This window comes from Lasioglossum baleicum, chromosome 9 (genome assembly GCF_051020765.1).
Source record: "Lasioglossum baleicum chromosome 9, iyLasBale1, whole genome shotgun sequence".
NCBI lineage: Eukaryota > Metazoa > Arthropoda > Insecta > Hymenoptera > Halictidae > Lasioglossum > Lasioglossum baleicum.
Genome location: NC_134937.1, coordinates 3,610,478 through 3,624,743, shown reverse-complemented (window position 1 = coordinate 3,624,743; position 14,266 = coordinate 3,610,478). Strand labels below are relative to the sequence as shown.

At 37.1% G+C, this 14,266-nt stretch overlaps 1 protein-coding gene and 1 long non-coding RNA gene across 3 annotated transcripts in view; both read right to left on the bottom strand.

The window, feature by feature from the left end:
- LOC143211768 (dipeptidase 1) overlaps positions 1-14,266 on the bottom strand; it is a 342,491-nt gene that overhangs the window by 269,493 nt on the left and 58,732 nt on the right. The window lies entirely within an intron of this gene.
- Positions 1-14,266, bottom strand: part of LOC143211769 (uncharacterized) — a 138,865-nt gene that overhangs the window by 78,643 nt on the left and 45,956 nt on the right. The window lies entirely within an intron of this gene.

The following is a 14,266-nucleotide window of genomic DNA, read 5'->3' as shown; positions in this document are numbered from 1 at the left end:
GATAGTTACCGTAATTACCAAGTGTAGAAACTGAGTGTGACATCGATTCATTTTCACGCTGGTAACCACCATATCAACCACTGTGCAAATCACTGCACTTTTGTCAAATCATTCATTTTCAAATAGAAAGTTCATTCCCATTTATTCTACATCTTTTAATATCCAGATTGCGGATTTTATACGTTTATAACGAACATGAGAAGCTTCTATTTGAAACAGTAAACACTGCAGAAGAATTTAATGACATCAATGTACCGGCTCCACAAATTATTGAAAATTAAAATCAATAAAGGAATACGAAGATTTTTCTTCGTCTTCTGACTCATGCAATGGATTAAAACAATTTTTATAGTAGTATGTTATAGTAGAGTTCTTATTTTCAACTCTTGCACTACGATTCATTTTAGGGTTTCAGTGATAAGAACTCTTTTAAAGTTTACATGGTAACTTTCTTTGTCCAGTGCTGTTAGTTTTTCTGCTTTTGTCAATGCAGATCGATTATTCCGACCAGCAAAACTGCATACCTTCAGCAAAACTGCTACTCGAAGGATTCAATTGCCCCCGTAAAGTCTAAAGTCTCATTCATATCGACGCAAAACTCTCGCATGGGGTTACATGGTAACTTTCTTTGTTCAGTGCTGTCAGTTTTTCTGCCTCTGTCAATGCGAATCGATTATTCCGAGCAGCAACACTGCATACCTGCGGCAAAACTGCATACCTGAAGGATACAGATTTTTCTGCTTTTATCAACGCAGATCAATTATTCCAAGTAGCAAAATTGCAAAACTGCATACTCGAAGGATGCAATTGCACTCTAAAGCCTGATTCTTATCGACGCAAAACTCTCGTAAGGGGTTACATGGTAACATTCTTTGTTCAGTGCTGCCAGTTTTTCTGCTTTTGTCAACGCAGATCGATTATTCCGAGCAGCAAAACTGCATAACTGCAGCAAAACTGCTACTCGAAGGATGCAATTGCGTCGTAAACCCTGATTCATATCGACATAAAACTCTCGTAAGGAGTTACATGGTAACTTTCTTTGTTCAGTGCTGCCAGTTTTTCTGCTTTCGTCAACCCAGATCGATTATTCCAAGTAGCAAAATTGCAAAACTGCATACTCGAACGATGCAGTTGTGTCGTAAACTCTGATTCATATCAACGCAAAACTCTCGTATGGAGTTATATGGTAACATTCTTTGTTCAGTGCTGTCAGTTTTTCTGCTTTTGTCAACGCAAATCGATTATTCCGAGCAGCAAAACTGCATACCATCAGCACAACTGCACACTAGAAGGACGTAATTGGGTCCCAAAGCCTGATAAATATCAACGCAAAGCTCTGGTAAAAAGTTAGGTGGTAACTTCCTTTGTTCATTGTCGTCAATTTTTTTGCTTTTGTCACCGCAGATCGATTATTCCGAGCACTGTGTGTCGCAGGAGTGTGCAGAGAACGATAACGGCTGCAAGGCCACCTGCGATAAATCAGGAATACGAGGCGAGCCAAAAGGACGCCTCTAATTTACAGACTAACTTGTACGCGTCGTAGAGTCAGCGCCGGGCATTATCCGGCATTATTAGGGACGAGATAGTAATTACGGCTCTGCGTGATGCCGCCGGTACTGCGGTCGCTATACGACATAATTAAATTACCGATAAACCGATGGAGAAAGCGTGTAGACTAGTGTAGAGACACTGGGAACCCTACGTTCGGCGAAGCGTCGCGAAATGTATGCGTATCCATCGTTGGGATCTATTAGCCGAAAACCTCCAATCAATTTCCGTAGCTAAAACCGGGCGGTTTCTTACCGTGTCAAACGGGAAATTTGAGAAATTGTTTGCCGAAACGCGCGTGCGATACTTGTTGATGGTATTTGCCGACCTGATGGAACTTTATATTGGCTGTAAACGAGAACGGCTTTCATTTAGCCACGTTTGATAGGCTGCCGCTCGGTATTCTCGTTTCTAAGCAAACGATCCACGTTAAGGGGTGATTTATGGCGGCGTTTCAGTCAGGATATGGTCCTGGCTCATCACGCCCCGGTCACCCGCACCCCAAGATTCCTATAGAAACCATTTGTTAGACTATGTTTCGGTTACATTGCACTACATCTAGTGCGATATCAGGTGATAAGATCATTGCAGGCCTTGTATGTACAAGGATACACTAATATTCGTACACCCTTAAAAAGACGATACTTATTAAATACACTGTCCAACACCAAATTTGTTCCACAATTACTGTTGGGTGGTTCTTATAGAGTTTTTTGCGCTGATTCCGAATATGCCCTCAATCTTTCTCCTAGACATACAGCTTTCGAGAAACATGAAGAAAACATATTTTTCCACTTTAACCCGGCGTTGGTAAGGTGGGAAAATGTATCGTAAGTGGTAAGGTGGGGTCTCACAGACCCGAGGAAAAAATATATTGTGTTATAGAAATAAATACCTTTTTTATAGATATAAGATTAGGTATTGCTTAAGAGGCTTGTAATTTATCAGAGTAAAAACGCAGATCCACGAAATTAAATTTTTATTATTCAAAAATACTTAACAACTGTCACACGTTGTTACAATGTTACAATCAATCTAAAATCCCTGGGGTCTGTGAGACCCCACCTCACTAACGCCGGGTTAAACAAATATTATGATTTTATTATATAAGATATTGAATTGTTCTTTACAGCAGAAGATTTCCCGAATACAGTGCTATCCAATATTAATATTATACATTATGATTGTTTAAACATGTTTAAATTTTAAACAATCATTAAAGACGGAGAGACACCACTTTTGCTTTAATTATATAAAGACACCAATTTATCTCAAAAAATAAGGGTCCAGCGAAAAATCGAACTATACAGACTCAAAGATTAGTGTCACACATGTGTAATTGACAGTTAATGTATTAAACCTTTATTTATACATATTGGAACTTCTCTTCATTCAATAGACTACAATTAGTTATTTTATTATGGTGAGCATGCTGTTGTTCAAAGCACAAGGAAGTTGTTCGAACTAATAATTGGATGCGTGTATAACACACATAACTTTAGTTTAGTTCTGTCATATCACGAAACCATGTTTATTAATTACTCGTTTAGTAATTACATTACTTTACGTCACGTCACGTTGTCTGTCACGAGGTACTTGTGCCAAGTTTAAATATTTCGTTGCACTGAAAGGAAAGTTCATCATAGTCAAAGTTAAATAGAATATTGTTTGATTGGCGAAGCACGAGTGACAAGGATTATATTTGTATACCATCTACATAACTATAATACAAGGGGTGTACCGGAAACAATGATTGAGCTTCAAAGGCCGAACCGAACGTGGAGAAGGACAACGCGTGTAAAGACCCCGCGCGCGGCCAAAGCAATTGCGACTCTCCGCGTCTCTTTCTTTCCTTCCTTGCGCCCGAAACGTTCATCGTCAATTAAACCACTAAATACAGTTGAAATTATATCGTGTTTGGTATTATTTTAATCAGAAACATGCCACGAATATATTGATGAAATTTTCATTAAAAAATAAGTAATAATAAAAAAGATTAAATACACTGTCCAACAAATTTCAACTTTTTTGTATGATTTCAATATACTGTTGGGTCCTTCTTATAGAGTTTTTTGCGCTGATTCCGAATCTGTCCTTAATTTTTCTCCTAGACGCACAGTTTTCGAGAAACATGACTTAAAAAAAATATATTTTTCCACCTGAAACAAATATTATGATGTTATTATAAAAGATATTGAATTGTTCTTTACAGCAAAAGATTTCCCGAATACAGTGGTATCCAATATTAATACATTATGATAATTAGTGAAATAATAATATGACTATGAATATGAATATGAATATGAATAATTAGTGAAGCGAAATCTAAGAAGATAAAATTTATTATAGTGGATGCTGCTTAACTCTTCCGGTTTCTAAAAATCCTAATTAAATTCGGTTTACTCGAATACATTAGAGTGAAATTGAATTTCTAAGCCTGGTCAAAGATTAGTGTTACACATGTGTAATTGACTTGGCAGTTAATGTATTAAACCTTTATTTATACATATTGGAACTTCTCTTCATTCAATAGACTACAATTAGTTATTTTATTATGGCGAGCATGCTATTGTTCAAAGCACAAGGAAGTTGTTCGAACTAATAATTGGATGCGTGTATAACACGCATAACTTTAGTTTAGTTTTGTCATATCACGAAACCATGTTTATTAATTACTCTAAATATTACTTACTTACTAAATACAGTTGAAATTATATCGTGTTTGGTATTATTTTAATCAGAAAAATGCCACGAATATATTGGTGAAAGTTTCATAAAAAAATAAGTAATAATAAAAAAGATTAAATATTGGTGTTACATTGTGAGGACGCCCGGGCCTTTGAACTGTGCCGGCGACTGCAACTCTCCGCGTCGCATTAGTAGTGGTTCACACCGATATACCCGAGCCGAGATCAGATTACTATAGTGAAGGGGATACTTTTTTGCGTTTATCATGTACGGCCTTTTTTCGATTATAGAGGATTTACTGTACCACTAAAATTAATGAACATAGAGGCTATAATGTAATGATTAGCTCGTGAAAAATTCAATACAGTATAGAAAGCAGAAGCAAAATTACAGATTTTTGATCACCGTCAGGTCGTTTCGTCCCACTGTGCGGCGATCGTCGCGCGACATTTCTCAAGTGTACACAAAACGTGGGACAGCTAGCGCCAACGTTTGCATCTGAGGCAGAAGTTTAAGTGGCAATTAACGCACCGTAAGTTCGCTAATGAAAAGCGAGGGGATATAAAATACCGATGAGAGCAGTGTCGTCGAAGCCCAGGGGTTCGTTCGCGTGGCGTTGTAATTTTCAAGAGATATAAAACAGAGGCGAGTTCGTGGAGCCCATGAACACGCGACAACGGTACAGTTCGTTTATTGCGTCCCGCGAAAACGAGGAACTTTTCGAAGTCTGTTCGGTATCCGGTCGACGCGACACAGTGCCTGGGAGGAGGGTAGTTTCCACGGGAAATACGAAGTGGCTCGATGGTTACGAGTGAATTCGCTGGAATATTCAAAAGCCGATCGAGGAGGGCAAAGTTTTTCCAATGAAGATGATCCCCGGAAAATTCTGTTGAAATTCCAAGGGTTACACTGGCCGAGGACACAGAGCCACCGGCGCTCTGTAAACAACGGATCGATGTAACGCGCTTTCAACCCTTGCTCCCCTTTTTCCTTTTTTTTCTCTCTATCTCTTCGTCATCATCATCTTCTTCCTCCTCTTCCTCTTCTTCTTCTTCTTCTTCTTTCTTCACGATCTCTCGCTCCTCGGTTTCTTCCTTCGTGCCCGCATGAAAAGCCGCGAGCAAAGTGGCTGTGTATCGTTCGCGATCAACGTTTTACACGAAATTCCGCTCTCACGAAAATACCTTGGAATATCAAATGGCCGAGAGAAGAGCCCTCGAGGAAGCGGAGCGTAGCTCCCCTCGGAAAAACTTTTCGAGCGCGCGGCCGTACGTGATTCCGCGCGATGGTTTATGCAGTTTTCCGAAAGACCGGCCCATTTCGCCGGGATTTATCATCGCCGCGAAATTACCCGAGACTCGATTACAACCGGCAACGATTCCGATTCGCCGAGATTTCGTTTTACGAGTTCTTGCCCGGCCACGTCGCGTCCCGCTCAACATCCACCGGTTAACTACCGCGTGTGTATGGATATCGTTCCGAGCCTGGACTTCAACTTTATTAGCTGTATGCTAAAGTTCCACTCTTCGTTTAGAATTTCCTTTTCTTTATACCGGGCAACAAAATGCAGTCGGACGCGTAAGTATTCGTTCACTCGTTAAAAGGGAACAACTCTTCTGAGAGTGGATCAAACGAGAATTTTGTGAGAAGCTAGAAGCAGTGGGTTACCATGGGTTGGTCGACAACTCATTTGGCCGACACTGTTTTGATCGACACGATTTGACCGACAATAACTTTGGTCGACACTATGTTTTCCTCGACATTGTGAAATGGTCGACAAATGATTTGACCGACACTATGTTCTCGTCGACAACGTAGCATTCGTTCTGTTCATTCAAATTATGTATATGTATTTACACAATTATGTTTGAAATTAAATGAAATATTATGATTTTTGTTCATTTGTGTGTACCTATTAATAAAGTTTGTTTATTTGAAGAAATCCTTTTTACTTCTCTTTATTTTTTATTATACAAGCAACTAAATGCGTCTAGAACAGGGGTCGGCAACCTGCGGCTCGCGAGCCACATGCGGCTCTTTGGATGTGAAGCTGCGGCTCTTTAGTTCCATACGCAAATATTATTTATTTTATAAAAAAAAACATTTAAAAATCGTTCTGAACTGATTAACGAGGATTGGGCACCGATTCTATCTTTCAGCCACTTGTACTCGCTTTTCACCGCACCCCTCCCCCGTGACATGAGTCGTCACTGTCGTCAGTCCGTCGGAACCTCTCGAATGACGCCGTCGTCGGATGTTTTATGTTACGTTATGTAGGTTATGTATGTTAGGTTTATGTTACGTTATGTAGGTTTTAATTCGCTTTCGACGCAAGACAATTTGGCGTCTTCACCAGTGCTTTGGCTGTGACGTATAGTTTGTTGTTTCAAGTAAAAGAGTTAGAAGCGAATTATCTTCTCAAAGTTATGTATGTACATATACACAATATACATATACATATATTATCTAATTTGTTGTGAAAAACACTACTTATATATGAATAAACAGATAATTTTTCTTATGAATAAATTGATTAGTTTTTTTTATCAAAAAACTTTATTTATGCGAGTACTATTTATTGTTGGCAAGAAAATATTTTGTGGCTCTTTAAAAACTTCGAAATTTTGTAAATTGTAATTTTTGACTCCTCCGACTCAAAAGGTTACCGACCCCTGGTTTAGAACATAAGAGTAATAATGACGATTAGTCAACATTAGCATATACGAATCAAACCTGTCGCTAAACACGGACTGTCGATGAAAGCAGCAGACGTCGACAATTTGACCGTGTCTATGAAAACATAGTGTTGGTCAAATCATTTGTCGACGAAAACATAGTGTCGGTCAAATTATTTGTCGACCATTTCGCAATGTCGAGGAAAACATAGTGTCGACCAAAGTTACTGTCGGTCAAATCGTGTCGATCAAAACAGTGTCGGCCAAATGAGTTATCGACCAACCTATGGTAACCCAGAAGCAGTAGTTTGGCCCTTAAGGCAATAACAAACATTTTCTATGATATCCATTCATGTAGATTCATCTATGATCATCCAAGAACATAAACATCTACAATAACTTCGCTATTTGTCACCAAAACAATTAGAGAAGTTTAAAAAAAAAGATTGGAAGTTAATTCTGCAGATTAATTTTTTGAAAGTATAACATCTACAAAATTATTTCCCAAAGTTTCGTGCTTGAATTCATGAAAGGACCAATTCGTTGCCATTGAAAATTTATTTCTTCAATCGTTTTAATTAGTTAGATATGAATATGTAGATATTCTTAAATTCTTCTTCAATATTTCAACTGTCTTAAGTTTTACTTAATAATTTTTTCCATAAATTCATACCATCTGCACCACTCTACTCATATTAATTGAAAGACTGCGGATCTTTATGCATTTATGGCTTATGAAAATGTTCAAAAAAGGCTAGAATATAAAATACGATAGAATTTTGTACAATTTTCATTTGTTTTGGATCTACAAAGGCGGTTCCCATTGAAAATAGGATTTTGTTTCATTCCACTTTCTTAAAATTTATCGACAAAAATTGAACAATGTATGAACATCAGCAGTCTATTGATTATTATACACGTTTGCTTGCTTACGCAAAGATAGGCAGTAAAATTTTAAACACATTTTTCACACATATAAATGGATATGTCAATCGTGATCAAAATTCATGTGCGTACAAACTATTCCTCATCTTATGAACCAGAATTACTTCACCGTCTATGACGTTTCTTTTTTATCGTCACGAATTCTAGTGCCGAGTTCTGACGCCAAGTGTTTCGATTCTGATACGGAATCCGCGACAGAGTCGAAGATTTATAAATCCAAAGTAAACTACTCGTCTCCGACATTTGGCGACGAAATGTGCGGAGTACGAACAGTTAGGAAAATCCCGAGTGACCATGGACGCGTCGTAAATCCATGTTTTGGGAAGTATTCTCGTACTTGGCGCACAACGGACTCTCAAGAAATCGTGAAAAATTTGGGAAAAGTTCTCTGGTCGAAGGATTGTTTCGCTTCCTTTCCTAAAGGGTGCATTTTCGTGTAATACTGTGTAGTCGAACCTCGACAATCCGGAATTCCGTAGAAGAGATTTCGACTGGAGACTTTTAGTAGAAGGAGTTTAAAGCAAACGGAATTTCGACGTACAGACGCATTGTACGAAGGTTAATAATTTTTTAATTATTACCACATAGTGTGTGTAATGGTTGACTGTAATCTATGCTTGTTTCCAGGGCATCCAAGGTATGTTGAAACATTATTATGATTCTAGTTTCACTCCTTGCCCTACCATTTTCTTTACAGTTACAGTGATTACAGTGATACAGAGTTACGTCTGTATCCCAAAAAATGTCGTAGAAGAAAAATGAAATATTGTAATGCTTAGATATTGATTACAAGCGAATCAAATTTTATTTCATCTAAAAAGAAACGCATAACATTCATATGTTAGACTTGGTTAAAATCTTCATGACAAGTCTGACTCTTTACAATACGGCAAGGGGTTAATAAATGATATTTTATAAAACCCCACAATAGAGAAAGAAAAATTTGTCAAAATGAATTATTTACTGTATAAGTATGTAAATCTAATTATAATCTAATCTAATTATAATGGAAAATAATATTAATAATCTAATTATAATCCATATAAATAAAAATCAAATACTGTTCGTTGGTAAGCGTACCATTTGAGAACGGCTGGACCGATTTGGTCCGAATAAGGTTTTTAGGGAAAGAAAAATTGGAAAAGTTGCCTGGAGAAATGGAAACTTCGGGAAAAAATGAAAGTGCTTTTTTCTACGGGATTTTTGTATGAACTCAAGACCATTACTCACGATTCGAACGATGGATATGCGTAATTCTTTTTTTGTTTTGTTCGTTATGGTCCTGGAATCGTTTTCAAGAAAAAAAATTCGAGAATCACACGGCAGCCTAAATTAAAATAAAAGTATATTTGTTTTTACTTTTTTGTTGTTTCGCGATCTGTACAACAAATGTAGTTATTGTATTTACCCGCCCGGAGGGAAAACAAAAATTATCTGCATCGATTGCAAGAAGTAAGAGTAGAGTAAGTTAGTAGAGGAAAAATCTTGTATTGATATCTTCAATTAAACAAATTTTTCAACAATTTTCAATTACATTTTCTCAATTTTGCTATATAAATGCATAAAGGTCCGCAGTGTTATTATGCATTTATCGATAGAAATACCGAACAAGTCAAAGTGATGCTGTAAATAAACTTTTTAATTAGCCCGTCATGATATGCGTTTGATTCGCGACTTATTGCACGCCAAACTAATATTAGGGAATTGGTTCAACGTGGTAGAGGCACGTAGAGGTTGCAGCTTGTCGAGCGAGTGATTGCGATACTTTTGGGACGAGTGGTTTGCGAATGTTTCCACACGAGTATTTTCAAGCAAAAGCTTCGGGAGGTTTTGAATGAATGATTTCCGAACGTTTCCGACTGAGTATTTTCGAATGGATGTTTGGGGGTTGTTGTACGAAACTTCTAATAAAGAGCATCTTTATGATAATTATTGAACGCAGATACAAATCATTAAATGTCAAATCATTATCTCAATTAAACTTTACATATGACAAATAATAATTAATTGTCCACGACATCATCTGATTGCTCTTATAAATGTTATTTTATAATAGAACAAACGAATAATTGTAGGACGCCGTGTATGTACAGTGACTCCTACTAATATTCGGACACTCTTCAAAAAACGATAACTTTTTTAATATTGGACCATACGATTTGAACTTTTTTTAGTATTTTGAGAAAATACTGAAAGCTGCATTTTGCAAGTTTTTGATGTGGGCTTGTATGAAAAATTCAGAAAACACGTTTCGTAGATATATGCATCGGTTAAACATATTCTGTAAATTTCATCAAAATCGGTCGACGTTGCAGTTAGCTACAAATTTTGAAGATGGTAAAAATTGCAGTTTTTCACGATTTTCGGTCACAAACTGCAACGAGAGAGAGAATCTAAAGATTCTTACACCTTTCAATGTTTGTCGTTCTTTCCCGCATCAACCGATTTCGATGAAACTTGTACAATGCATACAATTGACACAGATCTACAAAACGTATTTTTTAAATTTTCAGTAGAGGCCTACATAAAAAAGTTGTAAAACGCAACTTTTGGTATTTTCTCTATAATTCCGACAAGGAGCAATTTTTGAAAATGTTTCTATTCACATCGTACAATAAACTAATTGCTTTAACTTCTCAAAAAGAAATCAAATTGCATAGTCCAATATTAAAAAAGTTATCGTTTTCTTGGGACCGTCCGCATATTAATGGGAATCACTGTACGTTGTCTTATTGAACTGCGCCAGGTCTGTCTTGGATTAAATTGGAAACACTAAACGTACCACTACCAAATATGTGTAACCGGAATTTTATTTTAAAATTATTCAAATGAGTTGCTTCGACGGAATGTCATTATTAATTTAAATGTAATTTGGTTTTTACTACCTACCAACCTGTGGCCTATGGCTTAGTCTTATTAATTTTTAACATAAATATGTTCGGATAATCGATACTTGTAGATAGCTATAAAATAATATGATTCACTGTGATTACATATGTTCGTTGAAATTCCATCTAACAAAATCCGTTTTAATTCTTCAGAGTCAAATGTTTATGACAGCATACATATAAATCGCCGAAAATTACAGTTAATATTAACTTTTAATTAGAATACGTTCGGATAATGCATACTTGTAGATAGCTATAAAATAATATGATTCACTGTAATTAAATATGTTCGTCGAAATGCCGTCTAACAAAATCCGTTTAATCCGTTACTCCGAAAATTACAGCTTCTAAGATGGTATCTAACTTCTTCAAGTACGTTCGACCAAGAGTATCAAGCATACTTTTCCGCTTCTGCGTTCGTTTACGTCAAAAGTAATTCGCCTTCCTCAGAACTCATAATTTGCTATAAACTTTCCCGATGTTTCACTTTTTTAAAATCTTCCTCTCGTCGTCAGAGTCGCATCAAAGGGAACAGCGCGGCGGCGAATATATCAAATCTCGCTGCGAAATAAGAGTTTTCTAATAATCATTAAACGGAGATTTTCAACAGCTTCAAGCGAGCATTTCACGAGTAATACTTTCATTTTAATAGAGACGAACGTTGGGGTCGTAATCGGAGTTTACGATCGATATATTATGCTACCTTTTTTACTCTTGTTTCAAAAGGTCCCATCAATCAGGAAACGATTTTGCATCGATCGGAAGGTAGTATGTTTTCTTTAATCCTCGTTTAGCTGATGTCCGATCATTCTCGACCGTTTCTTATGTAGAGATTTAAGATAAAACATAAAACTGTTCGATAATACTATTCAGAAGACTAATAACAACGAATTGACGTTCTCATTAAATAATTTAACGACAAAATTGTAAAATAAATACTAGCACCAATTGCCTTTCTTTTAATAAATACGTTTTTCCTTATCTCCTTTGTTCTATTGATAAAAAGTCCACCACCGCGAAATTTGTAATCATTTTCGATGGACTTTCTCGGTTAAACTCAATTAAACGCGAAAGAAAGAATTCAGTTGGCGCGATATTGAGATTGCGCGGCAGGAAATGAAAAATTTTCTAGTGAAATTGTTGAAACGTACGAACAGTTCGTGTGGGAATCTGAGGTCGGCCATTACCGTGCAAAATTAGAATCCCATTGGATAGCAACCCACTTCTTTTGTTTCGAACGGCACGTCTTTTCATCGCGAACTTTCGCGTGAGCTTCATACCTGCACTGTTCTTTTTTTTTTTTACAAACAGAAACCGGATCACTGCGCGAACCTCGCAGTCGAGGGAATTATTTATTGCGACAGTTGTTGTAAATTACTCACGTATGACACCGAGCACGAATCTCACTACGATTAAATAGTTGACATTTAGTTTACGGAATCATATATGTACAGACATAATGCACTCGCAATCCTCTTCCGAGTTTCAATCGACGGTAATTTCAAAGCGGATTCTATTTATAAACCTCGACGTGTTTTGGTATACTAATATAGTAAGTACTACATCATGAATCATTCAGATCGACGGTCAGTACATGCGGAGTTGCTAGTGAAAGCTGTAAGTTTCTTATAAGAAAAATTTTATTTAAATACCTGGTTGATATAAACTGTGGATCTTTATGCGAAATAATAACTATTTGCATCAGTTTCAAGAAACTGAAGCCATAAAGCAGGATAAGCATAGTCCAGCGACCCAACGACATTCTTTATTGAAATCGTGTGCAAAACAATGCTTTTAGGTTGAAAGATGATCCCCCAAAATTTTAAGTCGCTAACCCTTAATTTAAGGGTAATATGAGGGTAAACACCGTGAACTCTTCATCATTTTTTTTCTCGGTTGTTAATTCAGATATTAAGATGAATAAAAACTAACACACTCGAACTAACTCTTGCATTTCATATATTTTTTTCACAATTACGAGCATATTATGAAGGGTAGAAAAAAATATTTATTTTTTTAGTGATGGGGGTTGCAAGCAACTCTTAGGGGTAAACTTTACTTAATTATTAGTAATCCAATAGACTGGAATGAGGAGAGCCTAGAAAATCTCGAAAAATTGTCGGTAGTTAGGCTCGACATTGAGTTGCACTACTGAATTTTCAAAATTTGACGACTGCCTGGATTATTGTTGACTTTTACCACTGAATTTTGGTGCCACCTCTTTCGTTATCATATTCTCATAATACAAAAATCAGTTTGTAGAGATTTCTGAAATGGTTTGGTCATCTGGCTCGTCGTTGAGTTGCACTACTGAATTTTCGACAATTTTTCGGCCGTCTGGCTTGTTTTACTACTGAATTTTATGCCACTTCTTTCGTTATCATATTCCCCTAGAAGAAAGCCGAAAATCGCGAAAATTTAATTTTGTTTTAAGCGTATTTGATAGAGAAGTATGTGGCACGAAATATCAGTAGAGCAACTGAACGACAAACCAGACTGGCGAAAATTTTCGTTTTTAGAAGTTTCGCTGTTTTTTTGCAATTCCAAATTAGTACAGTAAAGCTCAATGACAAGTTATAATAATAAGAATAAAGGGCTAACCTCAATCTTCTACGCTATGTGCACATCGATGTCTCTTTATTTACCTGGTAATTGTTCCTAACAGGCATAATGTTAATGTATAAATTACCCTCTCTGCCTATTAAAGGAAGAATAACTTGTGACGATTATGCAGCAAACAGCAGCCTGCAACGCCGCAAAATAATTGAATCGATGAAATTTTCTATTCTGGAGCCGTAGAGGCTGCGAAGTTAGGAGTTATCAAATCTCCCACTCCTTTCGCTTCTATGGCCCGCGATAATTTTCTCCCGGGTTTACGTGGCTCGTTCGTCTTGGCCTCTGATTGGTCGTTCACCTATAAATTTTACAGTCGGCATTCGTTGCCGGTTAAAGAAATTTCCTCGTTTACAGCCACGAACCCGCCTCGCGGTAACTCGCTGCCGGTGGCAGAGGAGGGGAAACAAGCAACTGCGATAAAAGTGGGAGGATTACGAAATGAACGATTAATCTTGCCTAATGGGATAACGGAGTCGGGGAGGACGCAACTGAGGTAAGAAATGCTGAATGCTTTTGATTATGCCGCTGTAATGTGTTCAAGATTTTTCCCATCGTTTGATTTCGCTGGAATCAAGAGCATGGTTTTGATTTGGCTGCATTTTCAACGAAAAAAGAGGCAGAAAATGTACAGGGTGCGCTTGAACCTGTGGGACACATTTCAGAAAAGATTAATCTCTCAATATACAGAGTGTACCAGATAGATGTTACAAGATGTTTTCTTAGAATGTAATGACGATATTGTTACGTCCGGTAGGTTACTCGCGTGATTTTATCGCTTCGCGACACGTGACCTACGCTAGACGCACAAATATGACGCAACCTTTGTCCACGCGCAGAGTTGGGCAAAATGTAATTTCAATTACAGTTACAATTACTTGCCAATTACTGTAATTTGGAATTGCAGAA